The following is a 20,756-nucleotide window of genomic DNA, read 5'->3' as shown; positions in this document are numbered from 1 at the left end:
GCAATGTTTATCACATTTGCTAGTAATTTCTGCTAAAACGTGATTTTAAAGCTCAAATCTACAAATCTAGTTATAAAATCACACCAACACATGGGAAATCATGCTTTCATGGTCTGCTTTACTTTAAAAAAAAAAAAAAAAAACAAAGGGAAGCAGGAAACTAATGTAGGACAGAGAGTTTCGTTAAGATGATTAATGAAACCGCTCTTGATGACCCCGCCTGAAGAGCAGGATCTCAGGTGCTTAAGAGAGGGGAATTGGAAATCAAAACTTGTCACCACCAGGTGTTCTCTGAGCACAGGCTTTCCTTTTCCTCCTCCTCCTCCTCCTCCTCCTCCTCCTCCTCCTCCTCCTCCTCCTCCTCCTCCTCCTCCTCCTCCTCCCCCTCCCCCTCCCCCTCCCCCTCCCCCTCCTCCTCCTCCTCCTCCTCCTCCTCTTCTTCCTCCTCCTCCTCCTCCTCCTCCTCTCCCAAGAGGAGGCGCAGAGCTCCTGGGATCACACTGGTGTGTGTACTGACTCTTGGTACAATGTGCACTATAGGATTTCCCTCTATCCCTTTGATGTTCCTTATAGAATTTCCTCTCTCCTCTGATCAAGTAATCGTTCATGTTTGAGACTATTTGAATATTTGGTATCTGTCTTGAACTTCCCTCACTTCTCCTCAGCAGAACACTGAGGTGATTTCTCCTTGAATACAAAGGTATCAGACATATGTCCCTAGGACTATCAAATGAGCTCACTGTTGTAAAGAAGCTACACTGGAAACCTGGAGTCCCGAGAATGCCCGTCTCTTTTTAGGAAGGTTTATTCCTGGGCAGTCCATGCTTGAGACAAAGGTACAAACTCCATCCATCACAAGGAAGGCTTCATGCTTCCATGATGCAAGCTGATTCCCAGGGAAGCTGTTTCAGAGCAGAGACTGTGAAGTTCCTATTCAATTCTTCTATTCCAGGCAGTGTGTTAACCCAGGGATGCAGCCCCCCTTAGAGCAACTAGAGTCAACAAGCAGTACCTTCACCTGGATGCTTGATTGACATGTCTATTTAGAATGAGGTCATGACTGGTTTGTCCTCCTCCTGAATGCTGCAGTGAAGGGCATTGTCAGAAACCATAAGAACTTAGCATTTCTGAGCATAGCTAGGCTTCCAGTGTGTGTGTGTGTGTGTGTGTGTGTGTGTGTGTGTGTGTGTGTGTGTGTGTGTGTGTACATGTATGTTTGTGTCTGTTACATGGACACCTACCTGAGAGGGCACTGACTCGTCTGAGAGGCACTGATTCATGAAGATGCAGCATTCACTCTCAACTGTTCTGCAGTCTCCATTTCCTCCTAGTGGGATTGGTTAATTCAAGAGGAGGAGGAGGATGTGGTGCAGGCACAAACTGAACATGCAGACTCTGGAGGAAGCCTCAGTCAGCATGACATTAGGGGCCCAGGCATACTTTAGGGAAAGGATACCATAGCCCAATTCTCAGACCTCATATGTTTGTTTAGACCATGTTGGCATTTTCAACTTTATCACATATACTATCATTGTATAATACTTTGATCATTTACATTTCCCCCATACGAACATTCTACATTAGCTGTGATGTTTGCCCAAATTCTTTTAAAATCTATGCTTACAGTAAGCTAAAGAGATTGTTCAGTAGTTGAGAGTAATTAATATTCTTACAGGGCGTGAGTTTGTTTTCTAATAATATTGTTCTTGCCGAGGTGACTATGACATGTGAGAATGTTTCCACACATACATGGACAAAAGAAAGTTTGCCAAAAGTAGGAGCATGTGTAATGTCCATTTACCAGAGATCATTAGGCATGAGTCCTCTGATATTTACTCCCATAGACAGAGAATGATGGGTTTCTGGGCAAACGGCTCTTGTCTGACAGCCTGTCTTGTTATTCTAGATTGATAGCATAAAGCACAAGAGTTTTGATGATGAATTTTATAACTAGTTTCTGCTTGCTCTAAGGTGAGCAAAGATTGTCTAGCAAGATCAGCTCACTGATTGCCATCTCCCAAGAGCCCAGATTAAAGTGTACCCGTAGGTGACTTACAAAACACAGGGAAGTTCTACTTTGTAATAAAAGAGGTAACATAAATGAAAGTGAAGATATGGTAGTTTTGTTTAAAGCCAGAGTATTGGTTTCAATAGCTGAGAACAGTTTAAGTATATATTGTGAATCAGAGTAGAGATGTGTGCTTTCTCTGCCTCTCCGCTAACAAACTTTCACCGTGGCACATGGCACGGCATATGCATTTGGTCAACCAAATGAATTTGGGATTTGGTTTAAAAACAATATAATTACACTTGACTTTTAATTTTATGTCATATTTTAAAAAGCTTATTTTAGGGCTGGAGAGATGGCTCAGTGGTTAAGAGCACTGGCTGCTTGCTCTTTCAGAGGTCCCAAGGTCAATTCCCAGCCACCACAGGGTGGCTCACAACCATCTGTAATGGGATCCGATGCCCTTTTTTGGTGTGTCTGGAGACAGCTACAGTGTACTCATATAAATAAAATAAATAAATCTTTTTTTTTAAAAAAGGTTATTTTAAAGTTCTTTGAGGTATGTATTTTAGGATGTACTTTAATAACATATACAGAAGACTAAAAAATGAGAGATATAATTGGTCTTTTCCCCATCTTGTTTCTATAAATAAATTTCATTTGAACATAGCATCACTAAAAACACAATTTTGGACACACACGAGATATTTAATCATTTAAAATTAATGACCCTTAATTTTTAGGTCTTAATTGCTATTCTTTTAACAATTTATATTAAATTAGAAAACACAAGTTTTAAATGCTGTTTAGGCTCTAAATCAATAGTACAGTGAACACTGCAGTTAAAATATTTCATGATTGGCAAATCACATATCCACTAAATACCTCCCTTCTGCTGAGTGAGTGCATGTGGCTTGGGTCCTTATTTTAATAAGCTGCCCAGTTGGTATAATATGAAAGAGTCATATGAGAAACAGTGTTCTGAAATTAAAGGAAATAAGAGATGCTTTATTCTGGAACCAAACATGAGTTCAATATATTCTGTTAGGTTTTCCTGAGGAGAAAAACACTAATGTCCATCCAGCCCAGGTTAGAACAAATGTAGAACATTTCACTAACAACCAACTTTGTGTGAAATGTGAGTTTATGGAGCTTTGTTCACAGCTAAGGAGAAATATTATTACAGGAAATTGGGTGACCTCACTAGGAAAAACTGACAGTAGTCACATCACAGCCCAGATCTCAGAATCTGGGTACCTAAAAGGCCAAGTTACAATATGATAACAGTTTCATTTCATATGTATAGTTAAAGAAGAAAGAAACTCATCCATCCATTCAAGATTCAAGGTTGAACACATTGGTGGGGAGGTTACAGCAAAGGGAAGTCTCTACTGTTCTCTGGTGGCATTCATCACATTGGTGATGCTGGACGTTAGATGTTTGTGTTGACATTCCAAAATAATTCACTTAATCATCTGCACTATGGAACGATTTGAGTTGGATACTGAAGACCCCCAAACTCGGGAGACCCTTCCTCAAGTCTCAGGAAATCATGACCACCCAAAGATCAGAGGAAACCATACCTGGATGCAATCAGCAGAGGCTTTATTAGGGAAGTTGACCAGCCAAGGTCAAACCACAAGCTCTCTCAAGAGCAGAGTTTGACCTCAAGTGGCGGGCTAGGGGGTCTTTTAAAGAGGAAAACCGCAAACCAGGGGAATGAGGGGTTGCCAAGGATACATAAGAATAGCAAAACATTCCAGAGAAACCCACCCTGAATGGTTAATAGCCATGGAACTTACTCAGTACACTCATTCTTCTCAAAAATGTGGTTTTACCATATCACTGCCCTACCCTGTCAACTATCTATTAACTATTTCTCACTAGCTCCAGCCGTAGAGCCACAGCCCTGTCATTGTGTTTTTACCACCTGAATGACTTTCATTCTTTACAGCCAGTTCCTGAAACTGGCCTGGCTTGTTTCAGAGATAAGTTTCCATGTCCCTAAAAGAACTTAAAAAGCATCTATATATGTATATATTCTATAAAAATGATTTTTATAATTTTTCATTCTTCAATACGTCTGAAGGATTAGCCAGGTTCTTACCACGCCCCACACACTGATGCAGTTTGTATCCAGAATGAATCATGTGATGTCCTTTAAGGACTGAAGAAATGTATACTTTTTAAGAATTCCTTAAGACCTGAGTCTCCAGTATGGACTGTCTCGTGTTGAGTAAAGCTATAAAGATTAGCAAAGGCTTCTCATCATCCCCCACACTGGTAGTGGTTTTCTTTAGTGAATTTTTTTCTTTTTATGCCTTTGAAAAGATGAAGATGAGGAAAGACATTTACCACACTGTTCACACTTGCACGGTTTCTCTCCTGTGGGAATTGTTTGATGAAGTGTAGACAACAGTAAAATCTTTTACCACATTCTTCAAACCTGTAGGGATTCACTCAAGAGTGAATTCTTCAACGTTGCTCTGGCATTGAAGGACAGTAAAGTGATTTGCGACATTTTTCACACTTGCAATGTTTCTCTCCAGAGTGAATTTCTTTATGTTGGTTATAGGTTAAAGCAGAGGTAAATGCTTTGCCACATTCTTCACACTTGTAGGGTTTTTCATTGGTGTGGTTTTTCACGTGTATAAAAAGTGACGAGCAAGTACTAAAGGCCTTACGACACACTTCACACGCTTAGGGTTTGTCTCCAGTGTGTAGTCTCTGGTGTATGGAAAGTGCTTTATGAGAACTCAGGGCCTTACCACATTCTCCACACTTGTAGGGTTTCTCCCTTGAGTCAATTCTCTGGAGTTGAATAAATTATAACTTATGATCACTGGCCTTCCTGTGATCATTAAACTCATTGTCTATTTTTTCTGTTGAGGAAAAGTTGAGATATGAACAGGAGCTAAGGAATTTTCATCCCTTTGAAGGCATAAAAAATTTACTGAAGAAAACCACTACCAGTGTGGGGAATGATGAGTGCCCTTTGTTAATCTTTATATTTACAATGCCTAATTTTAAAATAAAAACTACACACACACACACACACACACACACACACACACACACACACACACTCAGTGTCAAAATGTAGAAACCCAATGTGAGACATTCAGATCTTCATTTGAACTTAGAATTCAGGTCATGGTTTGAACTCAGAATTTACTGCTCCAGGGCGCATTCCACATTCCAGGAGGAGTACATTATTCCTGAGTCAGAGGACACTTGCTGGATTAACATTCAGAAGAGGAAGGGAGAGGCTGATTAACATTCCTCAGACCATAGGGAAAGGGACCCAGAGCACAGAGACACATTCCAGGATGGGCGGTGGTCAGGAAGCCAGACCCTTAATGTAATAAACCTGGGCAAATGGAAAAACAAACCTGGAATCTGAGTCACACAGGGACCGAACTTGAGAAGGTCAGCCTTTGTGATTGCCCTTGTGTGCTCTGTATAAGAACTACTCCCAGCCTTTTCTTGGGGCTCTCTTACTAGCTTGTGAGAGTGTCCTGGTGCACCAGAATAATCATTAAACCTCATGTTGTTGCAGCAAATCCTCTGTTCGTGTGTGATTCTGGGGGAGCACGTCCCCTAGTTTGGATCTTAGAATCCAACATTCCAACAAAAACAGGTCAGGGTTGCTGGCATGATGGGATATTCTGTGGGTGGGCTGACACATGAACCATTAGGGGGAGATACATTTGATACGCAAGGCTACTGGCTGTATGTTCTTGTGCCCTCCCTTAGCCTTGAGCAGGACTGAAAGATCTTGTTTACCACAGTAGACCAAACTATAGGACCAGGTGGTATTACCCACCTTGGCTGCACTATTGCCTGCTACAGGAGCTGAGGAGAACAGACTGCCTGCTGAGCTTGCCTTGAGATACCTCTGACTGTGATTAAGGATGGATTCCCCTCACCCACTCTGGCTGAAAGTGGTGGAGGTGGGGCTTCTCCTTTTTGTTGAAAGCTGAACATTAAACTTTGAGCCTTGATCAGAATACATTGTCCCTGGCTTCATCTTTTCTCTTGCCCTCTGTCCCTCTTTTATTCCCAGCCCCCCTTTCAGGTGAACCCAGTTATCTGTGGCCACAGGTGGCTACAGATTGGTGCTGTAAGGCCCCCACAAAGGGAGGACCTCATCCAAGCCTCAGGAATTCCCGGCCATCCAATAACTCACAAGACACCGAACTTGATGCAATCAGCAAGAGGTATATTTTGATCAACATGTTGAGGTCAAGACCCATGACCCACGCAGGGGCAGTGGGGTCTGACCCTGGGGCTTTGGAGGCAGAGAAAATTTAAAGGCCAAAACCACAACCCAGGGGGGAAAAACACAACCCAGGGGGAGTGAAGGAGGGTTATTGGAGAGTACCTGTGGAAAGTCCCAGCCCATTATTCAGTTTGTGACAGGGTCCAAGGAACAGTCATGGGGAACATTTTGTATAGGCTATTCTCAAAGAGACTATTCGTGATCAACCATCTATCTTGTAGTCAGCCAAGTTCCTGAAACACAGAGCTCACAACCAAGCTGACTGCACTCTTGGTTCTGCTCAGCATGCCAGGAGTTTTTGAAAATTTTTTAACCCTTTCAGTGCTAAAACAAGGAACCTGAAAAGGGGGACCAGCTAAGGAATGCTGTCTTGGGTGGAGCTCCACGGAAAATGGAAGAAAACTTGGTGAGCAACGAACAGCATTGATGCTAGCTAGTTATGGCTGTGTTTGCAGGAAGTGTGTTTAAGGGGATATGGTCTAGGTTGGGTAAGTGTTGACCCGACATGATCTCACCTAGGAGGTGACAGTGAATTTTGGGATAGGAGAATTCTAAATAGGCATTTTCCTGCAGCCTAAGAGCTGCCTCAGGAAAGAGGAACAGGGTTAGAAGGAATTGGAAGACTAAAAAAGCAGGGCACTGAGGAGTAAATATCAATAGCCACCACTACATCTCCTAAAGAAAGAGATGAAGAGTTAGACCATGAATCTCAGAAAGAGAAAGGGTTTTAGAAAAGCAGTTGTCCTCTATGGGCTGTGTCAGCAAAAAGGAAGGGAAAGAGAGAGTCCTGAGTTTCTCTCTGGCTTCCACAGGAGCTGCTTTCTTTGTTTATTGTCTGTTCTTGGTGTGCCAATGTCCATGTGTGTCAATTGTCTGTTTTTGTTTCGTTGTTTGAATGATTGGTGTTCTATGTTTTATGGTGTTCTATGTTCAAAAGGAAAGATCGTTAAAACTGCTTGATCCAACCCTTGATCTAGTTTAACTTGGTTTTAAAGGCAGTCTTAATATGCACAGCAGAGACTGATAAGTTACCTTACACCTGTAGCTAGGGGTGGAGCTGAGCTGAAAAAGCCTTTCCAGAAATTGATTGTCAGCATAAGCTGCTTTTAAAGGGACCAGCAGCCTTCTTGGACTCTATAAGGAAGCTGAGAGTTGGTTTTCCTAGAAAAATCTCTGTGACAAGGTGCTTTTCTCTTGAAATTACAGTTAGGAAAAGCAAGAAATTTTGTTTAGTCTAAATATATAAGATGTGTTGTCACTTCATTTTTTTCTGATTGATTTTAAAAGCATAAATATGTTGTACATTTCTTGGTTATAGATCATTGTCCTATACGTGTAGTAATTATTTAAAAAGCAGCTGCCAGTCAATTCAACTGTCTAGACTGCGGCTCTGCCTAGCTCAACCATGTGGCCAGAGGCCACATGTGCACTGCAACTAGAAATGGCCAGCCAGAAACACCAGCCCTGCCACCCATGAGAAGCCAGTGTGGGAGATGGCTCTGCCAGTCTTCCATGCTGTCTCTGCAAGGCTGGGCATTGCCCAGACCATTCCACTATCCATGTGAGCCCGGTAAAAAATGAGACACTAATGATTAAAGATTAATCAAAGGCTTATATATTTGATAATGATCAATAACAAGATGCCCTTACAATCAGAGGTGTAACCTAATACCCAACCTAGATATACCAACCACCTTTTTGACTGGTGGAGACACGTGAACATCCGCCTCCATGTTCGCCTCTCTCTCTCTCTCTCTCTCTCTCTCTCTCTCTCTCTCTCTCTCCTCTCCCCTAGCTCCTTCTCTTCCTTCTCCTCTTTCTTCCTTCCTTCTCCTCTTCCTCTCTTTACTCCTCCCACCTTAGCTCCTCCTACATATAAGTTATTGGGTATGATTAAAACGTGGATTAAAAAAAGGTTGGCCTAAGACTGATAACTCAGGGTTGGAGTCATTCAGAAATCAGATGTATAAAAGATAAGATTTAAAAACAATATCTCGTTAGTGAGATTTAAAAACTGCACTATCATGCATTCATATATAAAAAGTGACAGCAAAACTTTGTTACATAAAAGTAATGTACTTGATGTTGATTTTAGAGAAAATGGATTGTTTAAATTGTTAAAAATTGCTTTTGTTTCCCAAATTTATGGCTTTACTCTTATATTGCAAAAGAAACTTAAAAATACAGTTAAACTGCCACTTTTCCATTGGCTACAGTTGGAAGTTCAACCGTGAGCTTGGGATTTTCTGACTCACCCATGTTTATAGAAAAGAGGATACAACAGGTAGAGTTGAATTAGAGTTTTAAAAACAGCTATGGCACAGTACAGGCCTACAGGAAAGATAATCTTTGGGCAAGGCTTTAGGAAACAGGCCAAGATTAAGAACATTTACATTTCAATTAAGACAATGAAGATTGGGCTCAGCAGAAGCTTGTGTGACAGATATTCTTTTTGTTTTGGTCTTCACAACCAGCCCTTAGAAAGGTGTTTTCCAAAATTTTTGGAAAATTTGTTTATTGCCTTGCTTGCAGGGGAAGGGTCAATCTCAGACCCAAAGACATTCACAGCAGTTTATGGGTCAGGAGTTATAGATAATGATTATGCTGGAGAAATTGAAATTATGTCTGCTTCCCACCATGGCATTACAACTGTACCTGCTGGCAGAAGAATTGCTCAAATTGTTTTAGTTCCTTTGCATCTGTTTCCTTTCAAATTTGTTAGGAGTGAGAGAGGATAAGATGGCTTTGGTTCCTCTGATGTGTATTGGGTTCAATCTATTACTAGCAAGAGACCTAATCTTAAGCAAATAATTGAAGGAAAAAGTTTTGAAGGGTTAATAGATACTGGGGCTGATGTAACAATTATTAGAGGACAAGACTTCCTTCGGCTTGGCCTTTATCTGATACTCTCACTCATCGAAAAGAGATTGGTTATTCAATTAATCCAAAACAAAGTTCAAACTTAAGATTTATGAAACTAATGAGGCAATACAGCCTGACTTGCCTACTCCAGCAGGTGCATATAGAATTATTATACATCTAGAAGATTGTTTTTATACCATTTCTTTACATTTCTGGTGAAGGTGGTGGGAGGTTTGCATTCAGTGAATTTGCTTGTAAATTTTTGAGAGCCCATGAAGTGATATCATTAGAAAAGTTTGCCTCAAAGAATGATTAATAGATTTTTTTTTAAAGATTTATTTATTTTATGTATGTGAGTACACTGTCTTTCTTCAGACACACCAGAAGAGGGCATCAGATCCCATTACAGATGGTTGTGAGCCACCATGTGGTTGCTGGGAATTGAACTCAGGACCTCTGGAAGAGCAGTCAGCGCTCTTACCTGCTGAGCCATCTCTCCAGCCCCCATGATTAATAGATTTATATTATATAAAAAATTTGTTGTTGCTTGAATACAAGAATTTAAATCTTTCAGTATATATTATTCATTGTAATTAGTTGATCTCTCTGAAGGAGTTTTTCTGTAAGCCTTTGCTCTAATATAATGAGCTTTAAAATTTTGGAGTACTTGTTGCTCCAGAAAAGATTCAAAGACAATATCTTTTCAATATTTGAGACCTCAGATATATCTTAAGCAGATTGTGGCACAGAAAATTCCAATAAAAATGGATAGTTGGGGCTAGATAGAAATGGCTCAGCTGTTAAAGGCTAGACTCATAACTAAAAATATTAGAGTTCAATTTCCAGCAACTACATGGTGGCTCACAACCATCTGTGATGAGATCTAGTGCCCTCTTCTGGATTACAGATGTACATACAAAAATGGTTTATTTTTAATGATTCTCAAAAGTTGTTAAGAGATATTAGTTGGCTGAAACCTCATCTTAAGCTTACCATAAAAGAACTTAAACCTCTGTTTGATATTCTCAAGGGGAATGCAAGTCCTAATTCCCCTCGACAATTAACTAATAAAGGAGTGATAGCTTTGCTGAAAGTAGAAGTAAGCTGTTAGTTATCAACAGATAAATTATATAAACAGTGAGAACAAAATTTGAAAGCAGCATTGTAACAATAACAAAAATTCATGGTCAGCAAAGACCACCAACAATTTGTTAAATATAGTCATAATAAAATATTAAGTCCCTGCAGGGGCAGGGTGACCAAAAATGAAAAGGCATGCAAGGACGTGCCCAGACAAGTCCAAACAAGCCTAAGTGAGTAGTGGGCTATCTGGTGTTTACTTTTCTCTCCCCCTTTTTGAGAAGTCCAAGGTTTTATGGAAAAAAAACAAACAAACAAACAAACAAAAAAAAAAACAAAAAAAAAACTAGTCATCCTGCCAGCTCACACGTAGCCACTTCTGCAAGTTGCTGATGTTTGAAATATCCAATCATATGTAACCATGCCAAATTTTCCTGCTCTCCCCAACCCCTACCCATAAATAACCCAAGTTTCCTGGGTTCTGGGTCAGAACCTCTATCTTCTGCATGAGATATGTTCTGGCCCAAGGGCCCTCATCATTAAACCTCCTCTGCAATTGCATCAAGAATGTCTCTCGTGTGTCCTTGGGGGTATGCAGGTCCGGACTTGAATGAGGGTCCCCTTGCAGGGGTCTTTCAAAACTATGAAAAATTGTTGGCTGTTTGCATTATTGCTACTCATGTGCTTACAGCAGTCCTTTGGCAAAAGAAATCATTAATGTAGAATTATCTTTCTTCATCTGCAAGTAAAGTTTGAACACCCTAGTATACAATTATTATTGTGTTAATACAAAATTGTGAGATAGAATCCTAAAAGCATTTTAGGTAAAATGTTTATTCCTTATTCCAAATAACAATTAAATTGGTTATTGAAAAATAATGGACTCCCGGCCTGGAGCACTGGTTTCTTCTGGTCTGGGCCCAGGAACTGAACAGATCCAAGACTGCGGCTCTGCCCCCAATCACACAGAACCCAGAGGAAGCAGGGCCCACAAGAACTCTAACCCAGGAAGTATCTTAGGTAAGCAGACAGCAACGTTCACCCCAAACAGGGAGTAACTGGGACCCACAAGGACCCAGAAAGTCACTCCCGGCCCAGAGCACTGGTTCCTTCCGTTCTGGGCCCAGGAACTGAGCAGATCCAAGACTGCAGCTCTGCCCCCAATCACACAGAACCCAGAGGAAGTGGGGCTCCCAGGAACTTTAACCAGGGCAGTATCTTAGGTAAGCAGACAGCAACATTCACCCTAAATAGGGAGTAACTGCAACCCCCAAGGACCCAGGAAGTCACTCCTGGCCCAGAGCACAGGTTCCTTCTGGTCTGGGCCAGAGCACTGACCAGATCTTGGGTGGCAGCTCTGTCCCCAATCACACAGAACCCAGAGGAAGTGGGGATTCCAGGTGCTCTAACTTGGGCAGTATCTTAGGTAAACAGACAGCAAGGCCTGCCCCAAACAGGGAGTAACTGGGACCCACAAGGACCAAGGAAGTCACTCCTGGCCTAGAGCACTGGTTCCTTCCTGTCTGGGCCAGAGCACTGAGCAAATCTTGGGTGGTAGCTCTGCCCCCAATCTCTAAGAACCCAGAGGAAACGGGGCTCCCAGAGCTCTAGCCTGGGCAGCATCCTGTCTGCGCTTGAGCACTAAGCAGATTTTGGGCCCCAAGGCTTACCCCAGTAGTTATACCCACCCCACAAAGTTCTGATACAACCAAGATAATAGGAAAGACAGGCTCCAGCCAGTGACAGGGCAGGTAGCACTAAGGAGATACAGATGGAAAAGGCAAGCACAAGAACATAAACATCAGTAACCCAGGATACTTGGCATCATTAGAACCTAGTTCTCCCACACTAGAAAGTCCTGAATTCCCCATATCACCAGAAAAGCAAGATTCAGATTTAAAATCACTTCTAATGATGATGATAGAGGACTTTAAGAAGGACATAAATATCACTCTCAAAGAAATTGAGGAGAACACAGGTAAACAGGTAGAAGCCCTTAAAGAGGAAACACAAAAGTCCCTTAAAGAATTACAAGAGAACACAACCAAACAGGTGAAGGAATTGAACAAAACCATCCAGGACATAAAAATGGAAGTAGAAACAATCAAGAAATCACAAAGGGAGACTACGCTAAAGATAGAAAACCTAGGAAAGAAATCAGGAGTCATAGACACAAGCATCACCAACAGAATACAAGAGATAAAAGAGAGAATCTCAGGTGCAGAAGATACCATAGAAAATATCAACACAACTGTCAAAGACAATGCAAAATGCAAAATGTTCTTAACACAAAATATCCAGGAAATCCAGGACAAAATGAGGAGACCAAACCTAAGGAAAATGGGTATAGATGAGAGTGAAGATTCCCAAATTAAAGGGCCAATAAATATCTTCAACAAAATTATAGAAGTAAAATTCCCTAATCTAAAGAAAGAGATGCCCATAAACATACAAGAAGCCTATAGAACACCAAATAGACTAGACCAGAAAAGAAATACCTCTCCTCACATAATAATCAAAACACCAAGTGCACAAAACAAAGAAAGAATATTAAATGCAGTAAGGGAGAAAGGCCAAGTAACATATAAAGGCAGACCTATCAGAATTATACCAGACTTCTCACTAGATTCTTTAAAAGCTAGAAGATGCTAGACAGATGTCATGCAAACCCTAAGAGAACACAAATGCCAACCCAGACTAATATACCCAGCAAAACTCTCAATTACCATAGATGGAGAAACCAAGATATTCCATGACAAAACCACATTTACACAATATCTTTCCACAAACCCAGCATTACAAAGGATAATAGCAGAAAAGCTCCAATACAAGGAGGGAAATTATACCCTAGAAAGAGGAAGAAAGTAACCCTCTTCCAACAAATCCAAAAGAAGATAGCCACACAAAGATAACTTCACCTCTAATAGCAAAAATAACAGGAGACAACAATCACTGTTTTTTTAATATCTCTTCACATCAATGGACTCAGTTCCCCAATTCAAAGACATAGGCTAATGGACTGGATACATAAATGGGACCCAGCATTTTGCTGCATACAGGAAACCCATCTCAGTGGAAAGACAGACTCTACCTTAGAGTAAAAGGCTGTAAAAACAATTTTTCAAGCAAATGGTCCTAAGAAACAAGCTGGAGTAGCCATTCTAAAATCTCCAGCCTGAGAACACAAAGGGGGGGGGGGCTCATGGCTCCACCTGTATAGGTGGTTGAGGGTGGCCTTGCCAGGCATCAGGGGAAGTGGACAGCCTTGGTACCTGAAAGTTTGGATTCCCTAGTGTTGGGGAATTTGAGAGCAAGGAGGTGGAAATGGGAGGATGGTGGGAGCACACCCTCATAGAAATTCCCAGAATTATATGGATTAGACATGACAGAGGCAGGCCGCCAGAAGACTATATTCCAGAATTCAAACAAAAAATTATCTTGATACTAAAATTTGTTTTGAGAATTGTATATTGCAGAATACACAGCCTTGGTGTATCTACTCATCAAGCAAGCTAAGCAGACCTGCTTGAAACTCTGGTGTCCTGGAATTCCAGCTGGATGCAATGAAGACAGTGTCAGAGGCTTATCAATTTACTCTTCCCCCAACCAATCTTCTAATATGCCAACACCCATAATCAGCTTGAAGAAGTTAATGAAGAATCGGCGCTCCTATTCCCTGGGCTTGCAGATTGAGGTGGTTAATATTGGGCTGTCTTTCTAGGGAAAAGTAGTGGTTTTGGTGGAACAGGGAGGATTAGCTAGGACTTATTGCATATCCATAACCTACCAGTAGAAATATGTATAATTGTTATTAAGATGAAGTTATAATTTCTTAAATGGTCCAAAATTTACTTTGATTTCAAATTTAAGGTTTTCATTGGTATGAGCTTCTTATTAATATAAAAGTGAGATGAATATTGTTACTCTCATAGGCATTGCACCTGTATAACACATTTAGGAATACAAGGCTTAGACCCAGTCCTTCTTTAACTTTCTTAACTTATTTGAGATGGTTAGCCTGTGAGTTAAGGGCCTATAGCAAATTCATGGCTTTGAGTTTATTGTTAGGGTGTTTTCTATATTTTATTTAGAAATAGCTGAGAGGAGTTAACAGACAATAGTCCAGATTGCCTTACATAAATAGTTGGTTTTCAAAACATCAGAAATCCACAGAATTGATGTTACAAACATTTCTGTATTAATGTTCATTTTGATTAGAGACCTGTCTGCTCCTGACAGCTTCCTGACTTGGATTCTAAGAAGAAATTGAGCATCTTTGGAGTTATTCCAATTGTGGTGAGTCAGCCCCTAGGCAAGAATTGCCTCTTTCCATCTACAGACAAATCTCTGTCCAGAAAAGGACACACTTGCAGAATAGTCGACTGATTATATCTGCCAAGACAGAGTAATCAGCCCTTAATAATTCTGCATAACTAGGTCTGTCAGATGATGCTGGGTCAGAAGGCTGAAGATCAGATACTCCAACGTTTTGTAGTATAGGGAGTGTCCAGGTGTTCAGTGGTCTCTATAAATTGGCTATGTTTTAGAAGCTATGCTTTGTTCATTCCATAATTTCAGTTAACTCAGTCATTCTGGATTTCTGATGGGGTTGAAAACTTATAGTCTCATAGCCAATCCTTGCTATTTACTTTCAGAGAAAAGTTTTGAGATGATGGTTTTCAGTTGACATTCATTCTAAAGCCAGGAAAAATGCCAGGTTCAGAACTAAGTCTTTTATTTAGGAGAGATGACAGAGGTTCTGCTTAGTCAACAAAATGATGGACTGGGTATTAGGTCTATCTTGCACCTTACTGAGATAAATTGGTATAGTTATGCTCTAACTGTATTTTGAGAGAAAAGCTTTATTTTAACAGGAAAGGTGATATGTAGAAGGAGCTAAGGTGGGAGGAGTATGGAGAGGAAGAGGAGGAGTAGTGAGAGGAGGAGGAGAAGGAGAAGGAGAGGAGGAGCTAGGTTATGAGAGAGAAAGAGAGAAGGGGGCCAGACATGGAGGCAGATGTTCACATGTCTCCACCAATCAAAGATAGTTGATATATCTAGGTTGGGTATTAGGTTACACTTCTGATTGATATTGAGCATTACCAAATTTATAACATTAAAACATTATAACATTAAAAATTGTATAAAAGCAAAAAGGAGAAGGGGGTATGGGATAGGGGTTTTCTACGGAGGGGAAATGGGGAAAGGGGATGACATCTGAGATGTAAATAAAGTATCCAATTAAAAATAAATAAATAAAAATAATGATATTTTGCCTATTATACGGCAAACTTTTTAGACAAATTTGATAATCATTATCCAAAAGACAAGTTGTTAAGTTTTCCTCTGTACATGTCTTTATATTTCCTGTAAATTTGCGTATATCCCATAGAAAAGATGTTTATTTTATTTACAGATACCTCATCTATTGAGAAGGCAGTATATGTAGTTAGATCACATGTTCATTTTCTTTCTTTCTTTTTCTTTTTTTTTTCTTTTTTTTTTTTTTGTTTGTTTGTTTGTTTTTCAAGACAGGGTTTCTCTTTATAGCCCTGGCGTCCTGGAACTCACTCTGTAGACCAGGCTGGCCTTGAACTCGGAAATCCGCCTGCCTCTGTCTCCCAAGTGCTGGAATTAAAGGCATGCGCCACCACCGCCCGGCACATGTTCATTTTCTTGTTTTCCCTCCTTCAGCACAGATAATTAACTTACATGTTGTAGCCACTGTTTGAAATGCTGAAAATTCAAGCTTTCAATTTGTATACTCATAGCTAGTATATGGCTCATGATTTATAATTGCTTAAAATTGTTCCTTTTTTAGATATTGCTAAGTCTCAAATATTACAGTTATTTATAAAAATACAGCTTAATTTAAGAAACAAGTACTGTTCCTTAACTTTATAAGACATTTAAGAGCTCATATTGGATTGCCTGGATCCCAGTGCATTGCCAGAACAGATTTGTACACTAGGCAGATAATAGACCTTACAGAAACAATTGGCCATACAATCTTATTCTTTACATCATCAAAATAGTAATAGCTTGAGACAATAATTTGGCATTTCTAAAATGTATACAAGTTAAATTGCAAAAACTTGCTCTCAGTATCCTCAATTTTTTTATAATGGTGTTAAGCCTTGAGGACTCATACGTAATCAATTATGGCAAATGGGTGTTACTCATTTTTTATTTTGAAAAATTAAAATATGTACATGTGGATTGATACCTTTTTAGGCTTTCTAGTTGCAACTGCTTTAACAAGAAAAGCAACTAAAAATGTAACCAGTTATTGCCTACATTATTTTCCTGTGCTTGATGTTCCAAATCAGACTAAGATAGGTAATGGAAGTGGCTATTGGTTATTTGACTACAGTCAAAACGTTTGAGATGTTTTGTTGACAATTTAATATTACTGAGATTCCTTATAACCCAATGGGACAAGGAATTGTTGAACATGCACATCAAACTCTAAAAAACTGTCTAGTTAAAACTAAAAAGGGGGAATTATACCCCCCAAGTCAACCAAAAGCACATCTTGCTTTTGTGTTATTTGTTTTAAATTTTCTGCAAACTGATGCTAAAGGTCAGTCTGCATTGGATCACCCCTGGCATCCAGTCACTTCCAACTCATTTGCAAGGGTCATATGGAGAACCCCTCTAACTAATACTTGGAATGGTCCCGACCCTGTTTTTATTTGGGGTCGTGGCTCAGTCTACACTTTCTCAGAAACAGAAAATGGAGCCTAATGGCTCCAGCCTGAAAGACTGGTCCATCAAGTGGACACAGATCTTGAGCCTAATAATTATGATTCTAATGATGAAGATGGCTGGAAATCCTTATCAGCTAGCTGATTTAACCTGGCATGTAGTCTATACTTAAAGCCACCCACTATATACCTGGTGGCCAGACTTTGGATCTGATCTCTACCAATCAGCAGTTGGATTAGATACTGGGACATTTTTGCTTTCAACCTTATTTTCTACATTGCTTTGATAATCATGTTGCTTTTAACCTTTGAACCTTGTATTTTAAGCAGATTGATTGCCCTCACACAGGATAACTCTCAGCAAGCTCAGCTATTCATCATGACAGTTATCCATTGCTATGAAGAATTGTATTGAGTACATGCCCAGAGGTCCTTTGGTCTGAATGTGGCTTTAGTCTATATGGGAAAGAGTGTGCTAATGATGGCTTGTTAGTCAAAAATGGGTAAGAGTGTTCTTGAGCTCCTATAGACCTAAGACAGAGGCATACATCAATATGCTATGTATGTTTTCCTCGAAGACGGGTAATATAGGAGCAATATAGACACCGACATAAGCCATGCACTTAAGACATAAGCCCAGCCACTTGCTACCTAGATGGGATGAAATCTTGTGCCCAGTCCAGTTGCTGGCACTGCCATCTTTTAAACTAAAAGGTGGGACTTGTGCCCTTCCCCCAGCCTTGAGCAGGCCTGAAAGATCTTGTTGACTACAGTAGACCAAACAAAAGGATCCAGGTGTCATTACCCACCTTGTCTGCACTACAGCCTTCTACAGGAGCTGAGGAGAACAGACTGCCTGCTGAGCTTGCCTTGAGATACCCAAGGCTGTGATTAAGAATGGGTTCCCCTCACCCACTCCAGCTGAAGCAAGAAGGGGGTTGGTGGTGGAGGTGGGGCTTCCCCTTTTTATTGAAAGCTGAACATTAAACTTTGAGCCTTGATCAGAATACATTGTCTTGGCTCCGTATTTTCTCTCGCCCTTTGTCCCTTTTTCATTCCCAGCCCACCTTTCAAGTGAACCCAGTTATCTGTGGCTGTAGGTGGCTTCATGTTCTATTGACCTTGGTGGAAGGAATGAGGAGTCCTCTGGATAAAAAAAGACATCCTGGGCATATGTCAGCCATTGTTTCTGCTAGAGTGTGGTTTTGTTTCTCACAGCACTGATGGGTATAGAAAGGCTGTACTTGTAGAGTGAAAAATTATAAAAAAAAAAATCCTTTTATAAAATATATATAGGCTTTTCTCTAAGCCTCACTTTAAAGGACATGGAAAATTTTCTCTGAAGCAAGCTAAAAATGTAGACTGGCTAGTTTCAGGAACTGGCTAAACCACAAAGAGAAGAAAGGAATGCAAGTCATCTAGGTGGTGCTGAGATGCTAGTAACCGTGTCTGGAGCAACTGAGAAATAGTTGAGCAAGTGACAGGACAAGGCAACAATGACAGGGCAAGACCACATTTTTGAGAAGAATGAGTATACAGAGTGTTTTCCACATGACCCTGACTCATTAGGTTGGGTTCCTCTGGAGTTCTCTGCTATTTTTATATTTCCTTAGCAATCCCACACCCCCTCCTCACTCCCCTGGCTTGTGGTTTTCCCCTTACAAAATGCCCCTCAGCCAGCCGGTCTTTGTCAATTCAGCTCCTGCATGGGCAAACGAATTGACCGTTAGTTAGTCAGCTAACTCTCCCTAATAAAGCCTCTGCTGTTTGCATCCAGATTCGGTGTCTTGCAAGTTTTTGGGTGGCTGTGACTTCTTGATACTTGAGTGAGGGTCTCCCCAGAGAGGGGGTCTTCATACTGATTAAACACGAGGCTGCTGCAGTATTCACGGTCAGCACTCCTGAATCTATCTTTTGTCTCTGTGTCTTCTTTAATCCTTGGAACCCACAGAACTGTTGAACTTGTGGTGGCAGGCTCTGGCATATAATATTTTTTTTTCCTCAAAAAAGGGGTGGGGGGGAGGAGGGAGCCTTATAACTCAGCAAGAGGTCTAAATCTATTAACTGCCATAAAAAAGAGGCCCAGAATCCCTGGCACAATAACTGTTGTGATAAAGACCCACGGCTGAATGCCTAAAGGCTCAGCAAGATCTCACATCATTATATAACTAGGTCAAATGGTCTGCCCATGATAACTAACTGTAAAACTTCATTGAAAAAAACCGTAAGAACTTCTGTTAAGTTAGATGATGGACTGGCCTGATACATTGCCCTTATAAAATAAGTCAGGCTTTGACTCTTCCCTAAGTCCAGTGGTACATGAACTTCCCAAAATAACTCTGGATCATCTGACTTCTATCTGACTGCTCTCCACCCCAATCTATTTTAATCAACAGAACTGAAACTGCTGAGCCATCTGCCCCTGTCTGTCTCAGTGTGATGGAACTGTGGGTTTGAAGCAATCATGCCTCACTTTGGTGTAGAGATCTTGCTGGCATGAGCCTGCTCCCAACCCCAGCAGATAAATGACTCTTCTGAGTCTGACCTCCATTGAATGGCATTTCCCCGAGTCTCACTTTACAACGGAGACACAACACAATGAAGAGCCTGGGAAGTCACTGTAAATACAAGCACAGCTCACTGCTGGGGAAACACAGAGCTGAAGACACTCAAACCACCATAAACAGTTGAGAGATGTCTTTCTCTGAAACCAAAGACAAGAAGGAGAGACCTAAGATTTTCTGGACAACAACATCATATGTCAAGGTATTTGGGAAAGCTGAGCTTTCTGTTGGATCACCTCAGCTTTTCGTGGACCTTCTCTTTCCTACTGACCTGGGAACACTGTGCTGTTTGTCTCTTCACACTGGGAGATGCTAGTCTTTGCTCCAGAAATGTCACCAGCTGTGGCTTAGAGACAGCAAGACCTGTTTGTAGGAAAAGGAAATGAGATTGTTTAAGAGTTCATCTACTGGGAATTGACATGTCCCTTCAAGTACAGTATTTACAAGGAAAGAGAATTATGTCCTTAAAATAGTTTCTGATAGGATTACCAATATATATATATATATATATATATATATATATATATATATATATTCCAGATTCTGAGTTTCATTTAAAGGGAGAAATATTAAACTGAATTGTTAAACGCTTTAATTCATAAATGTGCTCCAAGCCTCATGCCCTTGAATTTCTTATAGTGAAAGATATATACGTCTAACACAGAAAGGTTAAACACATAAAGAGAAGAACAATAAAGTGGTTCTTAGCTGTGCAACAACCTGACTGATTTTTTTTTAAAGAATATGAAACTCAAAAAGCAAATACTCCCATGAGATATTCTACAAAGTGAGGAAGCTATATGTCAATGGTGAGATACGAATTCTCTATAGATGCAATGCTCACCCAGGAACACAAGGGTGCTGTAATTCTCCACTATCATGTCCCTGTACAGATTCCACTGAGCAGGCTCCAGACATTCCCACTCTTCAGGAGATAAATCGATGGCCACATGCCAGAAGGAAACCATTTCCTGAAATGAAGACCAATGAATAATATCACAGTTTAAATAAATTAAAACCACCAAAATCATTTAAATACTAAGATGAACTCTGCTGGGTAGTTCTCTGGTCATCTTGACAATAGCTAGAATTATTTGAGAAGAGAGAAGCATATTTGAAAAAAAAAATGCCTCCATGAGCTTGGCCTGTAGCCAAGCCCATGGCATTTTTCCTAATTAGTGTTGATAATGAGATATCCACAGTATGGGTGGGACCTGTATTGTATAGGAAAGCAGTCTCAGCAAGCCATGTAA

At 40.5% G+C, this 20,756-nt stretch overlaps 1 pseudogene; it reads right to left on the bottom strand.

Annotated features, from left to right (window-relative positions):
* Window positions 1-4,304: 4,304 nt before the first annotated feature.
* Window positions 4,305-20,471, bottom strand: LOC143435058 (uncharacterized; annotated as a pseudogene).
* Window positions 20,472-20,756: the final 285 nt, after the last annotated feature.

Source organism: Arvicanthis niloticus, chromosome 19 (genome assembly GCF_011762505.2).
Source record: "Arvicanthis niloticus isolate mArvNil1 chromosome 19, mArvNil1.pat.X, whole genome shotgun sequence".
Taxonomy (NCBI): Eukaryota; Metazoa; Chordata; class Mammalia; order Rodentia; family Muridae; genus Arvicanthis; species Arvicanthis niloticus.
This window is presented reverse-complemented; position numbering and strand designations above follow the sequence as displayed.